The sequence below is a fragment of the Malaclemys terrapin genome, chromosome 14, assembly GCF_027887155.1.
Source record: "Malaclemys terrapin pileata isolate rMalTer1 chromosome 14, rMalTer1.hap1, whole genome shotgun sequence".
NCBI classification, from domain to species: Eukaryota; Metazoa; Chordata; order Testudines; family Emydidae; genus Malaclemys; species Malaclemys terrapin.
In genome coordinates this window covers 37,076,247-37,099,343 of record NC_071518.1, presented here as the reverse complement: position 1 = coordinate 37,099,343, position 23,097 = coordinate 37,076,247, and the positions used below count along the sequence as shown (strand labels likewise).

At 53.5% G+C, this 23,097-nt stretch overlaps 1 protein-coding gene across 3 annotated transcripts in view; it reads left to right on the top strand.

The window, feature by feature from the left end:
- Positions 1–522: 522 nt before the first annotated feature.
- The window catches only part of CCDC102A (coiled-coil domain containing 102A), a 65,659-nt gene continuing 43,084 nt past the window's right edge, over positions 523–23,097 (top strand). For 2 of the 3 annotated variants that reach the window (XM_054048770.1, XM_054048772.1), the window contains exons 1-2: positions 14,620–14,677; positions 14,817–14,917. The gene's annotated coding sequence lies outside the window, so the exon portion shown is untranslated. Of the gene's footprint in view, positions 561–14,619; positions 14,678–14,816; positions 14,918–23,097 lie in introns of those variants that run through there. The other variant, XM_054048771.1, reaches the window with a different exon arrangement.

Below are 23,097 nucleotides of genomic sequence, written 5' to 3'. Positions count from 1 at the left end.
TTTGTCAGTGTTAGTTCACAGGCAAGTTTAGAGCCAGGCAAACTATTTGCAGCTAATGATTTTAAAGTTAACAGGAAAACCTTTCTCACTCTACGTATGGTTCGGCACTGGGAGAGGTTACATATGGATATCATGGAATCCCCGTCATTGGAGGTTTGTTTGTAAGAACAGATTAGACAAACTTCCATCGGGGAAGATGTAGGTTTACTTAATTCTGCCTCAGCATGGTAGGTAGGGGGCTGGATGGACTCTAGGTGACCTCTTGAAGTCCCTTCGATTACTATGTTTCTAGGAGTCCTGCCATGAGGGCAGGGGACTGGACTCAATGACCTCTCGAGGTCCCTTCCAGTCCTAGAATCTATGAGGCTGTGATTCTAATCCTGCAGTGCCCACAATATGCCATTTTCTCTTTAGGGCCATTGCAAGGGTCAACCTGAGCTTCTGAATCACTCCAAAGGGAGACAGCATCCATGAACGGTCAGACGGGGTCTTCATTATTCCTTCGTTACTCTTTAGCTTGGCTTTGCAAAATTCCCATTCGCAGCAGCTTTTCCTGATGGGTAAGTAAAATCACGTCTGTTTTTTCTTTGTCGCCAGCAAAGGAAAAGGAAAGTGATTCAATTTGTGTGCTTGAGCAGATGACCATTTACAAGACTGCCCGTACCCATCCTACTGTTGCATTGCTAAATATTAACTCTGCGGCCAAATCTGTAGAATACTCCAGCACCCTCTGCTGTACAGATCTGCAATAGCAGGGTAGTCCCCCTGTCTCTGCATAACTCCCATTTCAACACCCGATTGTTGTTGGGCACCTGACACTCGGCCATCCCTGGGACAAGTGTTGTAAAGAGCACTTTCCCCAGTCAAAGTGCCATGAAACCCCTTGGGATCAGCTGTGGGAATTAGTGTGGGAGTGTTTTTGGGAGGGAGAGATCAGGGAGAGATCTCTCCCGCAAGTCCATTCCAACCCCTTGCCCTCCGAGAAGCCCACTGCCTTGCTGAGAAGGATAAGAGGGTGCTCCTGGCTAGAGGTGCTGGTGTCTTGCCTCTCCAAGCGCTGTGCTATTGACACAGAGCTGTCAGGGCTATGCTTGGCTGAGCAGGTGTTCTGTAGGGATGAGTGTGTGTGCGAGCGGAGGAGAGAGCCCTGCATTCCTAGTGGCAAAGGAAATCCCTGCCCACTGCTGGTTTGCTCCCAGTAGGTGCTCTGCTTAACATGCCCAGGGCCAGTTGCTCAGCACTGCTCCAACTGCAGGGTCCATAGCTGTGACGTAATCCGAATGGAATCCAAGAGCTTGCTCCCTGTCTTCTCAACTGCCTCTCTCACCATTGTCCCCCCCCCCCCATTTGTGCTGTTTGCAGCATTGTTCTTCTCCCCACTCCCCTGTGCAATGATTCACATATCCCCCGTCTCATTGCCACCTTCCATCGCTCCCCCTCGGCACTGTTCCCATTCACCCCCAAACTCCAGGGTGGAGGCCGTCTTCTAAGCACCTGCCGGCCTATTGCAGATCTGCTACCGGTACTGCAGCCCTCAGGGCCGGCTCCAGCATTTCTGCCACCCCAAGCAAAAAAAAAAAAAGCCGCGATCGCCCAGCTGCAATTGGAAAAAAAAAAAAAGCCGCGATCGGCGGCGGCAGTTCAGCGGCAGGTCCTTCGCTCCTAGAGGGAGTGAGGGACCTGCCGCCCCCGAATTGCCGCAGGTGCCACCCCTCTCCCTTGGCCGCCCCAAGCACCTGCTTGTTAAGCTGGTGCCTGGAGCCAGCCGTGGCAGCCCTGAGGAGTAAAGGGATATGTCCCCTGAGCACCGAACAGGGCAGACGACCATTTCTGCTGTCCTTTCCCTTCCTCCCCCTGGTTCTGGAGGGCTGGTAATTAGAATCCATCAGGGATTTTTCAGTGAAACATTTCTGGATGAAAAATGCCAATTTGTCAAAACCGAAACTGTTCACGGGAAAGGATCAGTGTCGATGAATTTCCCGACACCCCTCCCCCCCCACATGACGTTTTGAAATTATCAAAAAGTCCCATTCTGACATAGTTGAAATGGGACGTTTCATTTTTCAAATTCAAAATAACTTTTTCTTTGTAAATGTAACATAATTTACACTAAAAGCAAAGGGCCCCCAAAAAGGGTCAGAAATGAAATGTGTCCGAATGATCACAGTGAAACGTCTCGAGTGACTGAATCTGAAATGTTCTTGGTTTGTCTGTTTGCAAAAGTTTTTGCGATTGTAACTGTTCTTCCCGACTAGAGATGGGAAATGTTTGGAAATCTTGACAGTTCTCCCACCAAGGGAAAACCATCCCCACCCAGCCTTGCTTGTGTCTGGCTGGATTCACCAGCAGTTCCTTGGGACACTCACCCAGAAGAGTGCTATGTCACACAGAATAGAACATGCCCAGGTCCCCCACGCAGGTGTGTGGAGGAGAGCTCAGTACCTCCCCGCTGGCTCCTTCTTGCCACAGGGACAGGGCACAACCACCGTCCCTGAATTCAAGGGGCTGCACCCTTCTCTCCTCCCGGGTATGATACCATCCCGCCAGAGCCAGGGCATGGCCTTTTCCCTCTCCCCAACACCAGCCTGCGGAGGCAGAAAGCATGCTGTACAATCCATAGGGATGGTGCCGCTCATGTAATGCTCTCTTTGCATGGGTCACCACCGATGCTTGAACCTGGGACCTCTTCAGCACAAGTCTCCATCACTTGAGATAAGGGAATAATTCCATTACCTAGTAGCAGTAGTAAGCTATTATCCTTTGGCGGATCAGCCACTAGACTGGGACACAACGCATGCTCTGCAACATACCTCCTCTGCGACGGGAAGCTCACCCTGAGCATCTGTGATCCACTGCTCTATTTATCGCAGTGGCATTACACCAACATAGAAGTGGCCCAAGTTCTTTAGCATGTTTGAGATGGGGGTAGGAGCCAGGGTCACCCACAGCAGACACCTGTCTGTAAGCTTTGCCGCTGTTGCTTTTCTTACTGCTTGTCTTTGTCCAACGACAACAAGAACTCTGTGTGTAGTGTGCATAAAAGTTAGGCTTAAGAAGAATATGCTGCGTCTGCATCCATGGTGCAGGAATGGGGTGGTATCCCTTTAAATAGCTGGCAAGCCCTCGAATGGTGCTTTGTGCCCTGTATGTTAAAAGTCAGGCAGGGCAGCTGTGTGTATATGTAGCTAAGCCTTGCATGTTGTGTAAACACAGTTATTGGAACCCACCTGCCTGTTGGTTTCATAGATCCAGAGATTCCAAGGCCAGATGGGACCATTGTGATCATCTAGCCTGACCTCCGGTATAGCATAGGCCAGAGACCTGCCCCAAAATAATGCTGTGATAAATGAAGGGGGCCTCCCTTTGATGGACACCCAGCCAGCCAGTTAGCTATAAAATCCCTCTTGGTAGCTGTTCTCTACTTGCTTTACCTGTAAAGGGTTAAAAAGTCCCCCAGGTAAAGAAAAAAAAAAAAAGTGGGCACCTGACCAAAAGAGCCAATTGGAAGGCTAGAACTTTTAAAAATTGAAAATAAACTTTCCCTTTGTCTGTTCTCTCTGGGCTGCAGGGGTGGAGCAGCAATGTTGTGTAAGGTTTGAACCAGGTAGGAAATTATCTTCCATGCCTAGAAGGAGTCATTGGGACAGGGAATGTTTAGTTAGACACGATCAGGTTTATTTCTTATTTTGGCTTGTGGATCTCCTCTGTGCTAACCCCTGATGCTTTTGTTTGCTTGTAACCTTTAAGCTGAACCCCCAAGAAAGCTAGTTTGGGTGCTTAATTTTTGGAATTGCTCTTTTAAAATCTAACAAAAGCCTAAGTTCCAGATGTAGTTTCTTTCTTTTTGTTTTTAATAAAAGTTACCTTTTTTAAGAACAGGATTGGATTTTTGGTGTCCTAAGAGGTTTGTGCATGTTTGATTAGCTGGTAGCAACCCCTAATTTCCTTTGTTTTCTTTCTCAGCTCTTCTCCGGGGGCGTGGAGGGGTGAAAGGGCTTGAGGGTACCCCACAGGGAGGAATTCCCAAGTGCTCCTTCCTGGGTCCAAGGGAGTTTTCTGGGGCAAGATAAAGAGGACTGATCACTTTTCCTTGTGCGCCTCATAATCTTGGATCCCTTAGTCACATCTTCTCTGCACCATCCTCTCTTGCAATCCCTTGTTAGAGGTAAATTCCACCCAAGCCTCTAACCAGCTTGGGCGTTCTCTGAACCTTTTCAGTGTAACGTATCCTTTTATTGTGTGGCAACCAAAACTGAACACCGTGCTCCAGAGGGGGGCGATCTGCCATCAGTGTGAGAGAGTCTGTATTATTTTGTATCCCTTTGGATACAAGCATCTTACTTGCTTCCAGTACTCACCTGGTGTTGCAAATTAACCTGGCTCTGAATTCTTGCTCTTTGGAAGCTCATACACTCGATAAGCTCTGAAATGGTAACTCCTGCTTACTCGGCGTGGCAGCTGCCTCCTCTTAGCGGCTTAACCACATAAGGAGGTTTGAGGCTGTACAGCCTGTGGCCTAAGAGAACTAAGTCTTTTAGCTCGGGCAGTAGAGGTCCATGTGTTTAGACCCAGGGGTCTCAGGTTCAGTCCTCACTGCTGGTGACCCACCCAGGCATCACGGTACAACGGTGTATGAGAAGTTTAGGTTTGTTTTGCCATTGCGCATTTCCTTTATTTATGTGTGTTATCTGATTTCATCGGCCCTATCCCCCCTTCATTTAAATCCAGCTGGAGGTTCTCTCAGCTCGTGGAGTTTGGACCACACCTCAGTGTAGATTTACCTGTGGGACGCTCTACTGGCAGGCCAGCAGGAGGCTTCCTAGAGAAGGCACAGAGTTCCAGTCTGACCCACTTCCGGTTCCGCCGGCAGGAAATCCACACGCGTGGGCTGATTATATCGAATCTGCTTCTTCTCCCAAATGCGAGTGCAAACCCCCCCAAGCCCTGAATGTGCAGGAAGGGCTCCCGGACGAGCTGCCTGATGTACCCAGGCAGGGGATTGTGAGCTCATGGGACACCCACCCCCTGATTCCTCTGTATAGGCTCCCCACAGCGAGGGGCACAGCATGGGGGAGAGCAGAGGGATCCCTAGTCTATTTATCTTACTACGCATGAGGGTGCCCTGCCCCCAGACATGCCAGCCAGTGCAGCCTACTGCCCCACAGAGAGGGTGTGCCGTGCAGGGGGCAGGCACAGAGTTGGCTCACAGTTCAGTCCCTAGGTGCTGGCCCTTATCTGGAGCACAGAGCCATTCCAGCAGTGTGCTAGGGGAGCCAGGGTGTTTGTCTCAAAGAAATGCTTTAAAGACACCCTCAAGATAAACATGAAGAGATGTGGCATCGACACCACACACTGGGAGAACTGGCGAAGACTTGTCAGAGAAGGAACGTCGACTGTTGAGGAAAATCACCTTGCCCTGGTCACAGAAAAACCCCAGAAACTAAAGGGAAGACAACAGTCACACAGCAATCACAGCCCAACCCTGTCTTCTAAAACCGCCTGCAAGGTCTGCCAACGAGCCTGTGGCTCAGGGATCGGACTCCTCAGTCACTAAAGGACCCATGAGAAACAAAACCTGTGAAAGATCATCCTTGACCTCGAGGGATCTCCGACAACGAGGAAGTAACCACATGTGCCTCTCCTCTCCTTTCTCCCTTATGGAGGAGGGGCAAACATGGAGCCGTCTACCAATCGGGGCAACCACCCTGGCCCCCGCACTTTGGGGGGCTTCATGAAGAGGTGCACGGGGGAGTGAGGAGGAGCCCCCCTACCAACCTCCCCCTCCCACCAGCGCCTCCTGCCTGTCAGCGGCTGCCGATCAGCTGTTTCATCTGGAGGCGCTGGGGGGAGGAGGAGGAGCAAGGGCACAGCGTGCTTGGGGGAGAGAGTGGAACTGGGTGGGGTGGAGGGGGGGCCTGGGCAGAGCCAGGGAGGAGCACGCCGCTGCAGATGGAAACTCGGCGCCTATGTCTCTCGTCCCCCGGGATGGCCCTGGGCACACAGGAGAGGCAGAAACCCGCTGAGCTGGGATGATGGGGCACGCCTCGGGGCAGGGAGTTTGCTGAAGCTGGACACCAATCTGACACAGCAAAGCGGCAGCGGAAGGGCTGGCTGGCCTGGGTCCGACAGCCTCCTGGAGGTGTCCTGTGCTGGGGGGAGGGGAGGGGAAATGGTGTCATGATCTCCCCAATGCTCTGAGCTGTCACTGGAGAAATCCTGCTGGCACCCAGGTGAAAACAGGACTGAGCCCCATGCTCCCAGGTCTGGGGCCCTGCATTAGTACATCTGGGCCACACAAAGCTTCACTCCATGTCCGAGAGGGAGGGGGTAGCCCAGCCCAGAGCAGGGAAGTCCAGTATCAGACACTCCCCTTCTCCCTCCCTGCTGTGCATCCTTCTGGATGGACTCCAGCGCTGCATGAATCACTCGCTATATCTCTTACATATACATCCTGACTGAATGCAGCGAGGTGGTGGGTGGGGTGGGGCTGCATTATCACCCTGGCGCCCTGCCCGAAGGCATCATTGGTGGTCCTGGGTGGATGAGAGAGACAGCACGTGTGGAGCTGGCCCCCAGAGAGGGAAGGCTGGGTTTAGGAGGAGACACTGTTCTAAATTCACACTCCAAGAGTGATCTCATCCTGCATGTTTCAGGGAGACCTGCTAAATGAGGCACAAATGTTTGACTTAAACTTCTCCCGCAATAAACCAGTTTTCCTTCTGAAAGGGTCAGGAACTGGCGGGGTTTAGATACGGCCCCTCTCTTCTGTCTTTGGAAAAGGCAAGTGGTGAGAGAGAGAGAGCTGAGGGGTGACCTAATGCTGCTTTGGAACTGTGTGTCCTGATACTGCCCCGGAGCAGGGTACCCGGAGCAGCGTGTCACGATTCCGCCCCGGAGCAGGGTACCCGGAGCAGGGTGTCCCGATTCCACCCCGGAGCAGGGTACCCAGAGCAGCGTGTCCCAATTCCACCCCGGAGCAGGGTACCCAGAGCAGCATGTCACAATTTCACCCTGGAGCAGGGAACCCCAGAGCAGCGTGCCCTGATTCTGCCGCGGAGCAGGGTACCCGGAGCAGCGTGTCCCGATTCCACCCCGGAGCAGGGTACCCAGAGCAGCATGTCACAATTGCACCCTGGAGCAGGGAACCCCAGAGCAGCGTGCCCTGATTCTGCCGCGGAGCAGGGTACCCGGAGCAGCGTGCCCCGATTCCGCCCTGGAGCAGGGAACCCCAGAGCAACGTGTCCCGATTCTGCCCTGGAGCAGGGTACCCAGAGCTGAGTGTCCCGATTCCGCCCCGCAGCAGGGTACCCAGAGCAGTGTGTCCTGATTACGGCCCGGAGCAGAGAACCTGGAGCAGCGTGCCCCGATTCTGCCATGGAACAGGGTACCCGGAGCAGTGTGCCCCGATTCTGCCCTGGAGCAGGGTACCCGGAGTTGTGTGTCCCAATTCCACCCCAGAGCAGTGTGGCCTGATTACGCCCCGGAGCAGGGAACCCGGAGCAGCGTGCCCCGATTCTGCCATGGAACAGGGTACCCGGAGCAGTGTGCCCCGATTCTGCCCTGGAGCAGGGAACCCAGAACAGCGTATCCCAATTCCGCCCCGGAGCAGGGTACCCGGATCAGCGTATCCCGATTCCGCCCCGGAGCAGGGTACCCGGATCAGCGTATCCCGATTCCGCCCCGGAGCAGGGTACCCGGAGCAGGGTGTCCCGATTCCGCCCCGGAGCAGGGTACCCGGAGCAGGGTGTCCCGATTGCGCCCCGGAGCAGGGTACCCGGAGCAGGGTGTCCCGATTGCGCCCTGGAGCAGGGTACCCGGAGCAGGGTGTCCCGATTGCGCCCTGGAGCAGGGTACCCGGAGCAGCGTGTCCCGATTGCGCCCTGGAGCAGGGTACCCGGAGCAGCGTGTCCCAATTGCGCCCTGGAGCAGGGAACCCGGAACAGCGTGTCCCGATTCTGCCCTGGAGCAGGGAACCCGGAACAGCGTGTCCCGATTCTGCCCTGGAGCAGGGTACCCAGAGCTGAGTGTCCCGATTTCGCCCCGCAGCAGGGTACCCAGAGCAGTGTGTCCTGATTACGCCCCGGAGCAGAGAACCCGGAGCAGCGTGCCCCGATTCTGCCATGGAACAGGGTACCCGGAGCAGTGTGCCCCGATTCTGCCCTGGAGCAGGGTACCCGGAGTTGCGTGTCCCAATTCCACCCCAGAGCAGTGTGTCCTGATTACGCCCCGGAGCAGGGAACCCGGAGCAGCGTGCCCCGATTCTGCCATGGAACAGGGAACCCGGAGCAGCGTGCCCCGATTCTGCCATGGAACAGGGTACCCGGAGCAGCGTGTCCCGATTGCGCCCTGGAGCAGGGAACCTAGAACAGCGTGTCCTGATTCTGCCCCGGAGCAGGGTACCCCAGAGCAACGTGTCCCGATTGCGCCCTGGAGCAGCGTACCCAGATCAGCGTGTCCCGATTCCGCCCCGGAGCAGGGTACCCGGAGCAGCGTGTCCCGATTGCGCCCTGGAGCAGGGTACCCCAGAGCAACGTGTCCCGATTTCGCCCCGGAGCAGGGTACCCGGAGCAGTGTGCCCCGATTCCACCCCGGAGCAGGGAACCCAGAGCAGCGTATCCCGATTCCGCCCTGGAGCAGGGAACCCGGATCAGCATGCCCCGATTCCGCCCCGGAGCAGGGTACCCGGAGTAGCGTACCCTGATTCTGCCCTGGAACAGGGTACCCGAAGCAGTGTGCCCCGATTCTGCCCTGGAACATGGTACCCAGAGCAGCGTGCCCTTATTCTAGTCTGGAAGAACTCTCTCCTCTTTTTCTGAGAGAGTAAGTGAGACAGTCCATATCCAGTCAATCTTAGGCTTGGACACACACTGCTCCTTTAATGGACCTGGAAGAGCCCAACTCCCCAGTTCTTCACCTGGGAACCTTCCTAGGTGCAGTTTTTCTCTGACAATGCTACTGCTGGGGATCTCTTGTTGACCCAGACATGCTGGGTGAATTGAAGCTTCACGGAGCTTTGAGGAGCCAGAAGTCACATTTTCAGAGCCACGTTGTCTGTAGCCTCTATACCTGCACCTGCAGAGATTTCCCAGTGCAACTGCCTTGCACGCACAGAATGGGGCATTCTGTGCACAAACTGGTGTTTTGCATGTGTACTTCCAGCCTTTGCACATGTGAATATAAGTTGTGTGTGCGTACATAACAGAGTCCCTCCCAAATCGTGCACACTGGGGTAAGGAGGCCTGCCGAAAAACCAGCCCTTAATTCTCTTTCCTGAACAAGCCCTCCATCCCAAACTAGCAGGAGTGCTGTGGGGTTGAATGAGATGGGCCTCTCCCTACCCAGGGGAATCGCAGCTCTGGGATCCCTGTGTGCCCCACACTGAAGAGGTCCCAAAAAATCAAAAATGTAAAAAAGAAACCCATAAAACCAGGGCAGCAAACGCGCTTTCAGTCGGGCCTTGCGTTCCCACGTCTGGAGCGGGAGGGTGAACGTTCTGAAACACAAGATGTTAAATTAGAGATTTCCAGCTGCTTCTGGTTTCTGCATTCCCTCCATCTCTGGCTCGCGCGTTCCATAAATAGAGGGCTGGCTAGGGCCGAGCACGTGGGTCTCCTTTAGTCTGATGCCGAGACAATAGCCCCGGGTTGCCAATGGGGTGGGGCCCACGCTGCACTACATTTAAAAGCTGTTTTGCTATAGTCTCTGCCCACACTGTCGGAAGTTGCTGACAGTTCCCCAAAACCTCAGCTCCCTCCTCCTGAACTTCATAAAAGCAGCCTCTGTGGGAAGATCCACTTGCACATGGAGACAGGGGGTTGGAATCCTGGCACAAAAGCACAGGACCCCCGCACTCGAAGACGGAGGTTTCGCATCATGGCGCTAGTGCATTGCTGTGTATCCGTCTACGCTTGGAGTGTGACTCTTGGAGGGTGTAAATCCTGCTGTGCTTGGAGGCTGAGAGTGAATCTTGGTGCACGCACCTCGGGACTGGCAGTGGGAATTCTGACACGAGCACACTGGTGCGTTTACCCACTCAGGCCAGCTCAGGAGCGTGACCGCAGCTGGAAAGGAGATGAAGAATACATTATCCCTTTAGAACCAACAGGACATTTAGGGAGGTAATATAATTGGGGGATGCGGGGGTGGGAATTTGGCTAGGTTGATACTCTGGCTCTTCCAGCCAGGGCCAGGAGATTTTTACTGCCCTCAGGGTCTCCCCCAGCGGCCGCTCCCACAGTGCTGGGGACCCGGCATTACACTGACACCAGTTCCAGCACTGACCAGTCCAGGCTCGGAGCATCCTGACCCTCAGCAGAGCAGATCGCTTTAGTGGTCTCTGCTTCCACTGTAGGAATCCGTCTCCTTTGCTTTCCTACATGATTCACTTGGGGCCATGTGGTAAGCTGCTCTTGTGGGGTTGATATAGTCAAAGCTTCTGGTTTTCTGCTTTTATTTGCCAGGGTGGAATTTGTTTTCAGTGGGAGAAAGTCACTTTATGACCTTACTGTCATGCCACAGAGCCTCTCTTTGCCCCTGCACCCCCCCAGCTGCCAGTCCTGGCTCTCCCTACCTGGGGAGCTCAGTAAAGTTGGAGGCTGCTCTTCACTCGGGCTTCCACAAATGCTGCTCTCGGAGGCTTCGATTCTGAATGTCTCCCTGGCCTTTCCTGGCCCTCTACAGCAGTGGTTCTCAACCTGTGGGCCGCTTGCGGCCCAGTCAGCCATAGGTGCCGACTCCGTGGGTGCTTGGGGGCTGGAGCACCCATGGAAAAAAATTAGTGGGTGCTTAGCACCCACCAGCAGCCAGTTCCCCCCTCCCCCCCAGTGGGGAAGAGGCGAGTTGGGGCGGGAAGAGGCAGGGTGGGGTGTGGCCTTGGGGAAAGGGGTGGAGTGGGAGCGGGGTCTGGGGGGGGGTGTCTAGCACCCCCTGGGTAGAGAGGAAGTTGGTGTCTGTGCAATCAGCACACAGCTGCGGTCCGTGTGACATCCTCAGAGCTATACCGATAGTATATATATTGTGTGGGTGCGGCCCACATAACACATAGAGAGTTGCATATGCGGGGCACAGTGGGAAATAGGTTGAGAACCACTGCTCTTCAGTGTCTGATTTCCAGCCCCTCCAACTTCCTGTCACTCTTGGGTTGGACCAAGGGTCCAACCAGCAACGCAGAGATTAAAGGCCCCTTATCCCATCACTAGTCACTTTCTTAATCCAACCATTACTACATCTTGATGGTAGACGATGCCCAAGAACCGGCATCAAGGTTCCCTCTAACCTTCCCGCTGTCCATCCTGCATAAGCAGTAGATGCTGGCAATGACAGAGCAGTGGTGAGGTGAAGACAATCCAGCAAATCCCCTGGGCGCAGAGTCAGAGCCAGAGGGGTATACGTGAGTGAGATGGTGTCAGTGATGTGATAGCAGCAGCAAATGCTGCACTTCGGTCACCTTGGTAGCACTGCGCCTCCTAGCCCTCCAGGCACTGGTGGGTGAGGCTGGTGAGTCAAACAAGGTAATATTAAACACACGTGGTGCAGGAGCTGGGATCATGTTTCCTCGGCAGCCTTTGGGGATGTGTTTGGAGCTCCCCAGGGTCTAGTACTGATACCGGCCCTACTACCTGGGGCTGTGATTTCATCTAAGGTTACCATATTTAAAAAATAAAAAAAGAGGACACTCCACGGGGCACTGGCCCCGCCCATTTCCCACCCCTGCCCCAACTCCGCCCATTCCCCGCCCCTTCCCCAAAGTCCCCGCCCTAACTTCCCCTCCTCCCTCCCAGCCATGCGAAAAGGGCTGCCCCAGCGCTACCGGCTTCACGGTTTGCCGGGCAGCCCCCAGACCCTGCGCCCCAGGCTGGCGCTTCCCCAGCGCAGCTGGAGCCCAGGAGGGGAAGCGCCCAGCCGGGGGCACAGGGTCTGGAGGCTGCCCGGCAAACCGTGAAGCTGGTAGTGCTCGGGCTTCGGGCAGCCCCTATGCCTCTGGACCCTGCGCCCTCGGCCGGGCACTTCCCCTCCCGGGCTCCAGCTGCTCTGCTCCTCCCCTGACTCTTCGGCTCTGTTTAAGAGCCGAGCTGCCCGAGTGCTACCAGCTTCAGGCAGCCCCCTTGCCTCCGGACCCTGTGCCCCCGGAGCCCGGGAGGGGAAGTGCCCGGCGGGCGGCGCAGGGTCCGGAGGCAAGGGGGCTGCCCGAAGCCAGTAGCACTCGGGCAGCTCGGCTCTTAAACAGAGCCGAAGAGTCAGGGGAGGAGCACAGCAGCCGCGGGAGGGGAAGTGCCTGGCCAGCAGTATTTTTCCCGGACATGTTCGGCTTTTTGGCAATTCCCCCTGGCCGGGGGTTTGATTACCAAAAAGCCAGACATGTCCGGGAAAAACCAGACGTATGGTAACCCTATTTCATCAAATCCCTCAGTGGCTGTGATCGAGTGGACTAGGCCCAAAGGTCCCCTGCTGGAGGCCTCAGAGAGGAGTAGAAGAGAAGTCCTCCAAGCGGCCTAGAGTGGTTGCAGGGAAGCAGCCAATGAGAGAGGCTGCAGGGAGCAGCCAATCAGGGCCCAGCAGGGCCATATAAAGGGAGCTGCAGAGTAAAGCAGCAGTTAGGTGCTGCCTGGAGCTGGTGGAGAGAGGGTTGTGTTCCTGGCTGAAAGAGCAGAACCATGGATAACACAGCTGCTACTCTGAAATGGATAACCCAGTGTGGGTAAGGGCTGGGGGAGCTAAGAAGGAGCTTCTGGCTGGCTGCTGGGACCATGGGAGCAAAGCAGAAGCTCATGGCTGGCTGCTAGGATTGAGTAAGGACTGAGTTCAGGGAGGGCTGCAAGAAGACAGTGTCTCCAGGGAGGAAGCCCTGGAGGTATGGCCCCATACCAGGACTGGGACAAGTTAAAGACTGTTTACCCCAGAAGGGGTTTGCTCTGTTTCATATTCAGACAGTGTGTGTGACTTGGCCAGAGGGCTGAGTCACTGAAAAACTGCCTGAGAAACCACTGATGAGTCACCATAAACTGAGACTGCAGACACACCTGACCAGCAGGGGCTGCTTGTGAGAGGTGTGTGCCATGCCCCCATCACAGAGGCTATGCTTCGCCAGTGTTGAATGGGGTGGCCTTCAGTAGAACCCACAGTGAAGTAGGAAGTTGTCTTGGTTTCTTGAAGGAATAGATAGCATGTTCCCCTAGTAGCCCTGAACCAATAGCCCCATGTGGTATAAGAGGGCTCTGGGGGTTACACCTTTCTGAGGAGATGGAAAACTAGGGTCCTAACCCAGGGGTGGGCAAACTATGGCCTGGGGGCTGCATCCAGCCTGTCAGATCTTTCAATCTGGCCCTTGAACTGCTGCCGGGGAGTGGGATGGGGGACTTGCCCCGCTCTGCACCTGCCCTGGCTCCTGGAAGCAGCGACATCTCTGCCCCTATGTGTGGGAGCCAGAGGGGAGACAGGGGGCTCCACATGCTGCCCCTGCCCCAAGTACCAGCTCTGCAGCTCCCGCAACCAAGGGGGGACCTGCTGTTGCTACTTCCAGGACATGCTGCTTGAGTTAAGCACTGCCTGGAGTCTGCACCCCCACCTCCTCCTGTGCCCCATCCCCCTGCTGCAGCCCTGATCCCCCTCCTGCCCTCTGAACCCCTTGGTCCCAGCCTGGAGCCCCCTCCTGCACCTCAAACCCCTCATCCCCAGCTGCACCCACAACTGGAGCCCGCACTGCCCAGAGCCCCCTCCTGCACCCTGAGCTCTTCATTTCTGGCCCCACCCCAGAGCCCACACCCCCAGTCGGAGTCCTCATCCCCTCCCGCACCCCAATCCCCAATTTCGTGATCATTCATGGCCAGCCATACAATTTCCATACCCAAATGTGGCCCTCAGGCCAAAAAGCTTGCCCAGCCCTGTCCTAACCACTTGTCACCACTGATGATCCTATGCTGTTTTTCTAGAGCATAGGGTGTTTGCTCTGATGTTGTGGCCAAATTTCCACTCATGCAAACACCCAGGAGTTTTAGGGGTGCCCAAAATCTGAGTAAAGGTCTAGCTCTGAATTTAGCAAATGGCCCTCATCTTTATAATGGGGATAACAGCAACTTCCTTTATCAAGTGCTTTGAGATCTACTGATAAAAGTAAGAGCTAGGTACTATTATTATTTATAAGGGCCCAAACCTGGGATTTGAGATGTGCACACACATACGCCTGCACCGAAAAACTTGGGAGTGGCCAGATTCTGAACATTTGCACCAAAACCTCTCTGGGGTTTGCAGTTTAACTTGTGGGGGGTTTTGTGATTGATTGGCCTGGTTCTTAGTGCAGAGCCCTTGGCTGATGTTCAGGGCTAGTCTGCACACCAGGAGGCATGAGGAGAAGAGAGGTGACTGACCAGAGTGTCACAGAGCAAATCTGGGGGCCTTGGATGGGTCTTTGTGGCTCCGGTTCCTGTGTTTTGATGCTCACTAGTGTCTCGCACTCTGCTGCCAGTGTGAACAGGCTGCCGTGCCAAGTCTAGCGCACAGCCCCCTTCCCCCCCAGTGCAGCAAGCAGAGGCTGAGAAGCTGATCCAAGCTTTGTGTGCATATTTCCATTCTCCTCCAGGACTGTTTTCCAAGTTCAGATCCCTCCCTTTCCAACGCTCCCTGCTCAAGGCCCCCACGCACCCTGCGGGACTTCTCATGGCTCCAACACCACCCGGGGAACGTGTGTATCTTGTGCCCTTCCACCTCCCCTCTCTGTCGGGGCTGTGCCAGTCTTTTCCCACTTCCCTTCCCCCTCCGCCCCCCCAGCTCTCTAACCAGCTGGGAGGAGGAGACTAAGTTCGCTTATGCCTCTCTACTAGGTCACCACCACCACCGCAATCGGATCGGGTTGGGCTGGCTGTGCAGACCCTGGGTCCTCCACATTCGGCTTCCCGGCCAGCTGGGTCCCAGTGCAAAGGAGGTGAGTGACGCTTGGGCTCAGTGGGAGCGTTTTGGGGCTCACTGGGTCCCCCCCCACGCCTCTCTGGGACAGGGACTGTTGCTTCCTATCTGTGGGGACCATACTAAGGACATAGCCTCGGATCCCGACTGGGGCCTCTGGGTGACACACAAACAACACTAAAGCGGGGGCGCTGGAACAGTGGGGGGGGAGGGCTGAGAGCCACTGAACCAAACTGTAAACTCTGGTATGATGGAAACCCCTTGGAGCCAGGGGGGCGGCGGGGCTACCCCAGCGGATCAGCCGTTCAGCCCCCGGAAAAGTTTCCCGGTTGCCGGAGCTCCATGCGGCGCGGGGCTGAGCAGGGAGGGTGAAGGGCGGACCGGGAACCGCGGAGTTAACGCCGAACTTTCCCCGGTGCATGCAGGGGGGGGGGGGGGTTGCAGGAAGGGACGTGGTTGCAGCGGGGGGGGGGGTCGTTCGGTGCCTGCGGCCCGAGGGGTGCGGACGGGGGCTGCTGCCAGCCCGGGCTGACCCAGTTCTGCGGGGGTGGGGGCGGTGGCTCCACTAGCGAGCGGGGGCTGGGAAGGGCGGGGGGGGGAGTACAGAGGAATTCGAAGCTCTCCCGGGGGGGGGGGTCACCATGGTGATTTGAGGATTGGCGAGCCCGGCTGGCCAATGGGGAAGGGGATGTGAGCGAGCCGAGAGGAACGGGAGGCTGGGCCAATGGGCGCACCGCGGAGGCGGGCTCCGGAGGGCGGAGCTGAGGGGGCGGGGGGTGGCTGGTCCCGCGCCCATTGGCGGCACTGGCAGAAATCTCATTCACCGCGTGGGTGCGAGCGCTGGGCATGTGCAGCGCCGAGCTCGGGAGGGGCGCACGGGCTTGATCTCACACGCAGCCAGCAGCGCTGTGAGCTGGGGAGCATGTGTCCCCCCCAACTGCTGCTTAGGGCCTTTGCTAAGTGTTCACCAGCTCCGTGGGGGGGGGGGGGCGGCGTTACTGTGGGCTCATTTTGATTGTTGGGTTTAGCATGTGGGTTCTGGGTGGCGCTGGTGGCTTGTAGGGTGACCAGTCGGGACAGTCCCATTATTTGAGGCTTTTTCTTATATAGCCACCGATTACTCCTCCACCCCCTGTCCTGATTTTTCACATTTGCCATCTGGTCACCCCAGTGGCTTGTGCTATACCGGAGACCAGACTAGAAGATCTGATGGACCTAGGGTTGCCAGGCGGCTGGTTGTCCACTGGAACACCCGGTCGAAAAGGGACTCTGGCGGCTCTCGTCGGCACCGCTGACTGGGCTGTTAAAAGTCTGGTCGGCGGCTCAGCAGGGGCCCGGGACTAAGGCAGGCTCCCTGCTTGCCCTAGCTCCGCATGGCTCCCAGAAGCGGCTATCAGATCCCAGTGGCCCCTAAGTGCATGGGAGGCTCTCCATTGCCCCTGCCCCGAGGCTTGGACCCTGCACCCCAGCCCGAAATCCCTTCCTACTCCCCAAACCCCTCATCCCCGGCCCCACCCCAGAGCCCTCACCCCCAGCTGGAGCCCTCACCCAGCCCGCTGTTCCAGCCTGGTGAAAGTGAGTGAGGTGGGGGAGTGTGAGCGACAGAGGGAGGGGGATGGAGTGAGCGGGGGTGGGACCTTGGAGAAGGGGTGGGGCTCCAGGGTAGGGGCAGGGGTGTTCCATCTTGTGCAATTAGAAAGTTGGCATCCCTAGGTGGACTCTTCTGGCCTTAACCCGAAAGATTTTGAAGAACACAAACCAGCAGTCCCCCCACCCCCCCACCCCCCGCATCAAAACAAACAAAATGTTGGTCACTGTTGGAAAAAAAAGTTAAAATTCAACTAAAATGATATATATTCAGGGGTTTCTTTCCCGAAGAAAGAGAAGAGAGAATGCGTGATTGTGTTTATACTTGTAATTTATACTTAATATTGGGGAATACTCACCTCTCTGTCCATCCACATAGTGTCACGCTGTTTAGATGGGGGTGGGGGGAGAGTGCCTCCATTTCCCCTACTGGTAAAATGAGGATAACAATACTGACCTCCTTGGTAAAGCACTTTGAGATCTAGGGATGAAAAACGCTGGTATAAGAGCTAGGCATTATGATGATAGATGAAAAAGGTAAATTGTAGGAGGAACAGATAGCACTGCCTTAAGGTTGCCTGACACATTCCTAGGGTGACCAGATGTCCCGTTTTTAAAGGGACAGTCCCGTTTTTGGGGACTTTTTCTTATATAGGCGCCTATTACCCCCCCACCCCCGTCCCCTTTTTTCACAGTTGCTCTCTGGTAACCCTACACATTCCATTAGAAGACCCTGTTTTCAGTTGCACAAAATTTTCCTCAACTTTAACCATTCAGGCTGAAATTTTCCATACCAGGTGCCTGCTTGGGACTGAATTTTTTTGGAAAGCTTCAGCAAAAATTTTCAGCTGTTTCTGAGAGTGACGTTAGAGAAAAATACACTCTTTCATTGAAAAGCCCTCCCTCCCTCCACCCCCCGTGTTTTGTGGCAAGAACTTGAAATTTAGCAGGGCAAGGTCACCCTCATGCCAGGGATGTGCCTTTTGCTTTCCCTGTGAAAACTGGCCCAAATTTGGCCAAGTTATAAGCCTCTGAAAAAAATCTCAGTTCATGTATACCCAATGGAGACTTGGTAGTTTGGCAGCTAAATTCTCAAGAATTCCATCTGCACTGAGCAGGCTCTAGGCCAGGGTCACTGGGGGTAAGCAGTGAGTGGCAACTGTGGTACCATACTTGTGTGTTCTCTCAAAGCTCCCGTTGCTAACTCCCAGGCAGTGGGGACGAGAAAGAAGCTGCCTGGCTGGGATGCAGAGGCACAAAGAGATGAAATGGGGTGAGGGTAGGGAGAAGTGGGGGGGAAGAGGCATGCTGTGGGAGGGAGCAAGCAGAGAGGTTGTGGGGGTGGCTAGAGTAAGGAGGCAGAGATGGGTGGGCAGGGTATATCCTATGGCAGGGGTAGGCAACCTATGGCACGTGTGCCAAAGGCAGCACGTGAGGTGATTTTCAGTGGCACTCACATTGCCCGGGTCCTGGCCACCCATCCGGGGGGCTCTGCATTTTAATTTAATTTTAAATGAAGCTTCTTAAACATTTTAAAAACCTTATTTACTTTACATACAACAATAGTTTATATATTATAGACTTATAGAAAAAGACTGTCTAAAAAGGTTAAAATGTATTACTGGCACGCGAAACCTTAAATCAGAGTGAATAAATGAAGACTCTGCACACCACTTCTGAAAGGTCGCCGACCTCTGAGCTATGGGATGGCGCAGGAATGTGGGACTAGGAAAGAAGGGTCTATAACCACTAGAGAACATTTCCCTCCAGAACCTGGAATTGAACCTGGATTCTGAGGCTTACCATTCCTCTTCTGTCAGCAAATAGCTGTGACACCGGGTGGCAAAAGCTGTGTGATTTTTCTCTCCCCCTGTGGCTGGTCCACTTAGAGAATAACAGCCTACTACTGCTACTGGTTCTACTAGTACTACTGCATAGGTTCAAGTGGAGCAGGCTGTGCTGTGGCTCTCAAGGTGTGACTCCTGCTGATAGTTCCACGTGAAGGAATTTGTTTTTTCAGTTTGCTTTTTTCAAAACCTAGGAAATTACCTGCATAAAACTACATTAACAGAATGTTAAGTTTGCAATGTCAAGCTAATTAATAATTAAGAAATTAATAATTCTGTCTTTAGTGCAGGGTATGGATGGTATGCACTAAACAGGTCCTGTGGCCACTCTTTGAATCATAGCATGTCAGGAATCTCAGGAGGTCATCTAGTCAAACCCCCTGCTCAAAGCAGGACCAATCCCCAGGCAGTTTTTTTGCCCCAGATCCCTAAATGGACCCCTCAAGGATTGAACTCAAAACCCTGGGTTTAGCAGGCCAATGATCAAACCACACTGAGCCATCCCTCCCTGATAAAAAAAAAAATATATTGACTAGCTACCCCCGCAGTGAGCATTATCCACCCTGTGCACTAAATGAGGCAGGGGTCCTGTGGGAAAAGTAGCATGGGATCCCGTAATTCAAAGCTGTATCATAATGCATGCACACAAGGCTTTGGGCAGCCTTAATTCTGGCATTTCCTAGCTTTTGAGAACTTGACTTTGCAACATTAATATTCTTTTCCTATTGGGATTAAATAGGAAGTTGAGCGAGGGAACATGTGTAAAGAATTTCTCGTTATATGAGTGAGATTCTCTGCTGCCCCTCCAAAAGGCACAGCAAAGAACTGAGCCCAGTGGGAGAGGGGGGCTAAGGTAGCATTAATCCACCTTTTCACCATCCTGATTCTGGGATACTTCAGGGGTTGAAGAGGGCCCCAGGTGAACATCCCCTGGAATATCTTCCGCATGCCCTAGGACGTCCTTCACAAAGTGCTCCTGGGGGAATTCTGCGTCAATGCACTTGCACAGAATTCAAGGCCCCTGCAGATTTCTTTGCTTCCCCGCAGAAAAATGACTTCTGATGGGGAAGCAAAGGGAAGCCGCAAGAGCAATCATGCACCCCCTCCCCGGCAATGCAGGCAGGTTGGTTTGGGCGCCCAGAGCAGCTGGTAGAGACATAAATCACTGCAGAGGGGCTGGGCAGTCATGCATGTGAGAGGAGAGACACTCTGTCCCTCTCGCTTGCTATTGCAGCATGCTTGGTGTGGAGGGGCAGGGCTTTGGGGTGTTTCTGAGGAGGCAGGTGTAGGGCAGGCTCTGTTCACTAAGCAGGCAGGCTGCTACATTCTGCCTGTTCCCATTGTCCTTAGTGACTTCCCCTAGGAGTATAAAACAGGTGTAAACATTTTAAGGCTCTTTTACATCGCCAGCTTGGTGTAAGGGAGCCTTATTGTAAAGGACAGTATGGCCTTATAAAGCTTATGGTGCTTTACTGATTACATGTGGTCTACATTTTTGGACTGAAAAAATTTCCCATCAAAAATTTCGCCATGAACTGTTTGCTACTGACCTTTTTGGAGGAGGTCAGTAGCCAGTATAAATCGTAAGTTTGAGGCAGCCTTCACTTGCCCCTCAGTTGCCTATGATGCAACACTGAGCATATGGCTGCATATATTTGACTAATAGCTAGAAGTAAAGGGTCAATACTAGCTTCATTACTATTAGACAAAGGGGGTTTGTTGATTTCCTCCAATGCCCCCCACTCCCATTCTCCATCCATTGTATTGTAGTTTAACTAAATTACCAAAATAATCGAAACCAACTTGATTATATTGCATTATTTTGACAAAAAATGCAGAATTTTCAAATTGTGTGCAGAATTTTTAATTTTTTGGTGCAGAATTCCCCCAGGGATAACAAGGAGCTTGCAGGGAAGCTTGGAAGACAGCTTGACAGGTATCTTCCACAGTGGGAGAATCCTCCCCAGTGCATTCAGTGCCCTTTTACCCCACATCGGCCCTTACGTGTGGTAGACAGAGTTCGGAGCGGGGCTGAGGATTTTGCCCTATGTCTGTCCCATCTCTGCCACAACTTTCTGTCTGCATATTTCTATCACCATGTTAAATTCATCTCATCTATTTTTAGAGATGAGCTCAAACCAATCCAGCACCCCCGGAATACTTGGAAAATTTGGATCTTAACACTGAAAATCAGCCCCTAGATAATTCCCTCTTTGGGTCTCGTGCCGCATCTTCCTCTTGTCTTGGAAAGCATCCAGCAAATTGGGCATTTATCATTCAGGTTGCAGTAAAATGCCCCTGCTAGCAACGTCTAGTACAGTGTGGAAAAACCCCTCATAAGCTCCTTATTTAATTGGAAGAGAAGAAAGAAGGAAAGGGAAACATCTGGAACCATGCCGCGTTTATAGCATCCTGAGTGGCACAGAAGCAGGAAGTCGGAGCCAAGAACGGGCTCCATTTGGCAGCGAGTTGTACAGTATGCAGCGGTGTTTTGGAGCCAGGGACGTTGCTCAGAACAGCTCCAAGCTGGTCTTGGGGCTGCCAGGCGTGTGTCATGCTCTGCACTCCATGCAAATCCCCATGTGCAGATATGTGCTGAGCAGGCCTGTGAAATGCACTGTCTGGGGACCTGGGAGCTGGCCCGAGACATGGCCGCTCTTAAGCGGAGGGAATGGCATTAAACGTGAGAGCCAGGTGGCTCTGCCAGCTGCAGTGGTTGGTATTTATTGATTTGCTGCAGGTAGTGGAAAAGGCTCCTTATTGAGTTTGTATTTCCAGCCCCAGGCTGTCTAGCGGGAGGTTGCCAGTAGAATTTGGTGCTTGGGCATAACGCTGGCCAGAACGAGACATAGTGCAGGAAGGCTGACTGCGAACTTCCTCTCTGCACCGCTGCCAGCGCGCCTCAGGTCTGACTGCAGCACTCTCTACTACTCGGCTTTGAATCCTATCCAGTTTTGCCAATGAACCTGAATCCAGACCCAGAGCAGCCCTGGCTATTCGAGGCCTTGATCCCCATACTGCTCTGCCAATGCACCTCAGCTCTGACCTGCAGCCTGCTCTGCATTACTAGGCTTGGAATATACATCTACATCAGCGGTTACCACTCGAGAAAGAGATCTGGAGTCACTGTGGAGAGTTCTCTGAAAACATCCACTCAATGTGCAGCGGCCGGCAAAAAAGTGAACAGAATGTTGGGAATCATTAAGAAAGGGATAGATAGTAAGACAGAAAATATCATGTTGCCCCTAGATACACCTCTACCCTGATATAACGCGACCCGCTATAACACAAATTCAGATATAACGCGGTAAAGCAGTGCTCCGGGGGGTGGGGTGGGGGGGCTGTGCACTCCGGTGGATCAAAGCAAGTTTGATATAACGCGGTTTCACCTATAACGCGGTAAGATTTTTTTTTTTGGGGGCTCCTGAGGACAGCGTTATAGCGGGGTAGAGGTGTATAAATCCATGGTACGCCCACATCTTGAATACTGCGTGCAGCTGTGGTAGCCCTATCTCAAAAAAGATATATTGTAAAAGGTTCAGAAAAGGGCAACAAAAATGATTAGGGGTATGGAACGGCTGCTATATGAGGAGGGATTAATAAGATTGGGACTTTTCATCTTAGAAAAGATAACTACGGGAGGGATATGATAGAGGTCTATAAAATCATGACTGGTGTGGAGAAAGTAAATAAGGAAGTGTTATTTACTCCTTCTCATAACACAAGAACTAGGGGGTCACCAAATGAAATTAATAGGCAGCAGGTTTAAAACAAAAGGAAGTATTTCTTCACACAATGCACAGTCAACCCTGGCTATTCGAGGTCTTGATCCTCACACAGCTCTGCCAATGCACCTCAGCTCTAATCTGCATTGCCAGTCTTTGATTCCCATACCACTCTGCCAATGCACCTGAATTGTGACTTGCATCTCTTCTATCCTCCCACTATTCCGGTCCAAGAGCCCCACACAGCTCTTCTGAAGTACCTCAGCTCTGGCCTGCATCACCTCTGCTATGGCAGCTCTCTCATACCTCTGTCAATGCACTCGGTCCTGACCTAAAGCGCCGTTTGCCAGGCCAATCACAGTTCTGCCAATTAACCTCAGCTCTGACCCACACCACCTTCTCCTGTTCCAATCTGGGATTGGCCTCACATGGGTTTTTATTTTGCCCTTATAGAGAACTTACCCCTTCAAAGCACTATGCAGACAGTAACCAGTTAACTGCCACGGTAGATCTGGGAAGTATTATCATCCCATTTTACAGATGGGCAAACTGAGGTGCCTGGAGGTAAAGTGACTTAGAGAGTGATGCCAGAGCTGGATTTAGAGTTCTCTGGTACATGGCGTTATCTCATGGTTCCACACTGCAACCACTAAACGCTATCAGCCTCCCATGGCCAACCCTGCTCTGAGGGAAGGCGAGTTCGTGATGTGAACAGATGGGGGCTGGGCTGAGCCCTAACAAACTCATTCCACTTGCATCTCTTATGGGTGGCCCTAAGGTTCCATGGCATTTCGGGGTGTTCGGATTAGAACCAAGATCCAATGTAGGATCTCCAGGCGGCTGTCCAGAGGTGGCAGGTTAGTGCACCAATCCACTATACCAAGTCCTCTAATTTCATGCTGCAGGGAGTAAACGAATGCCCTGGGCCGGAGAATCCTGAAGGAAAATTTCCTCCTGGGTTCAGTGTTGCACAATTGTTTGGGTGTGTGATGTAGGAGAGGGGTCGGCAACCTTTCAGAAGTGGTGTGCCGAGTCTTCAT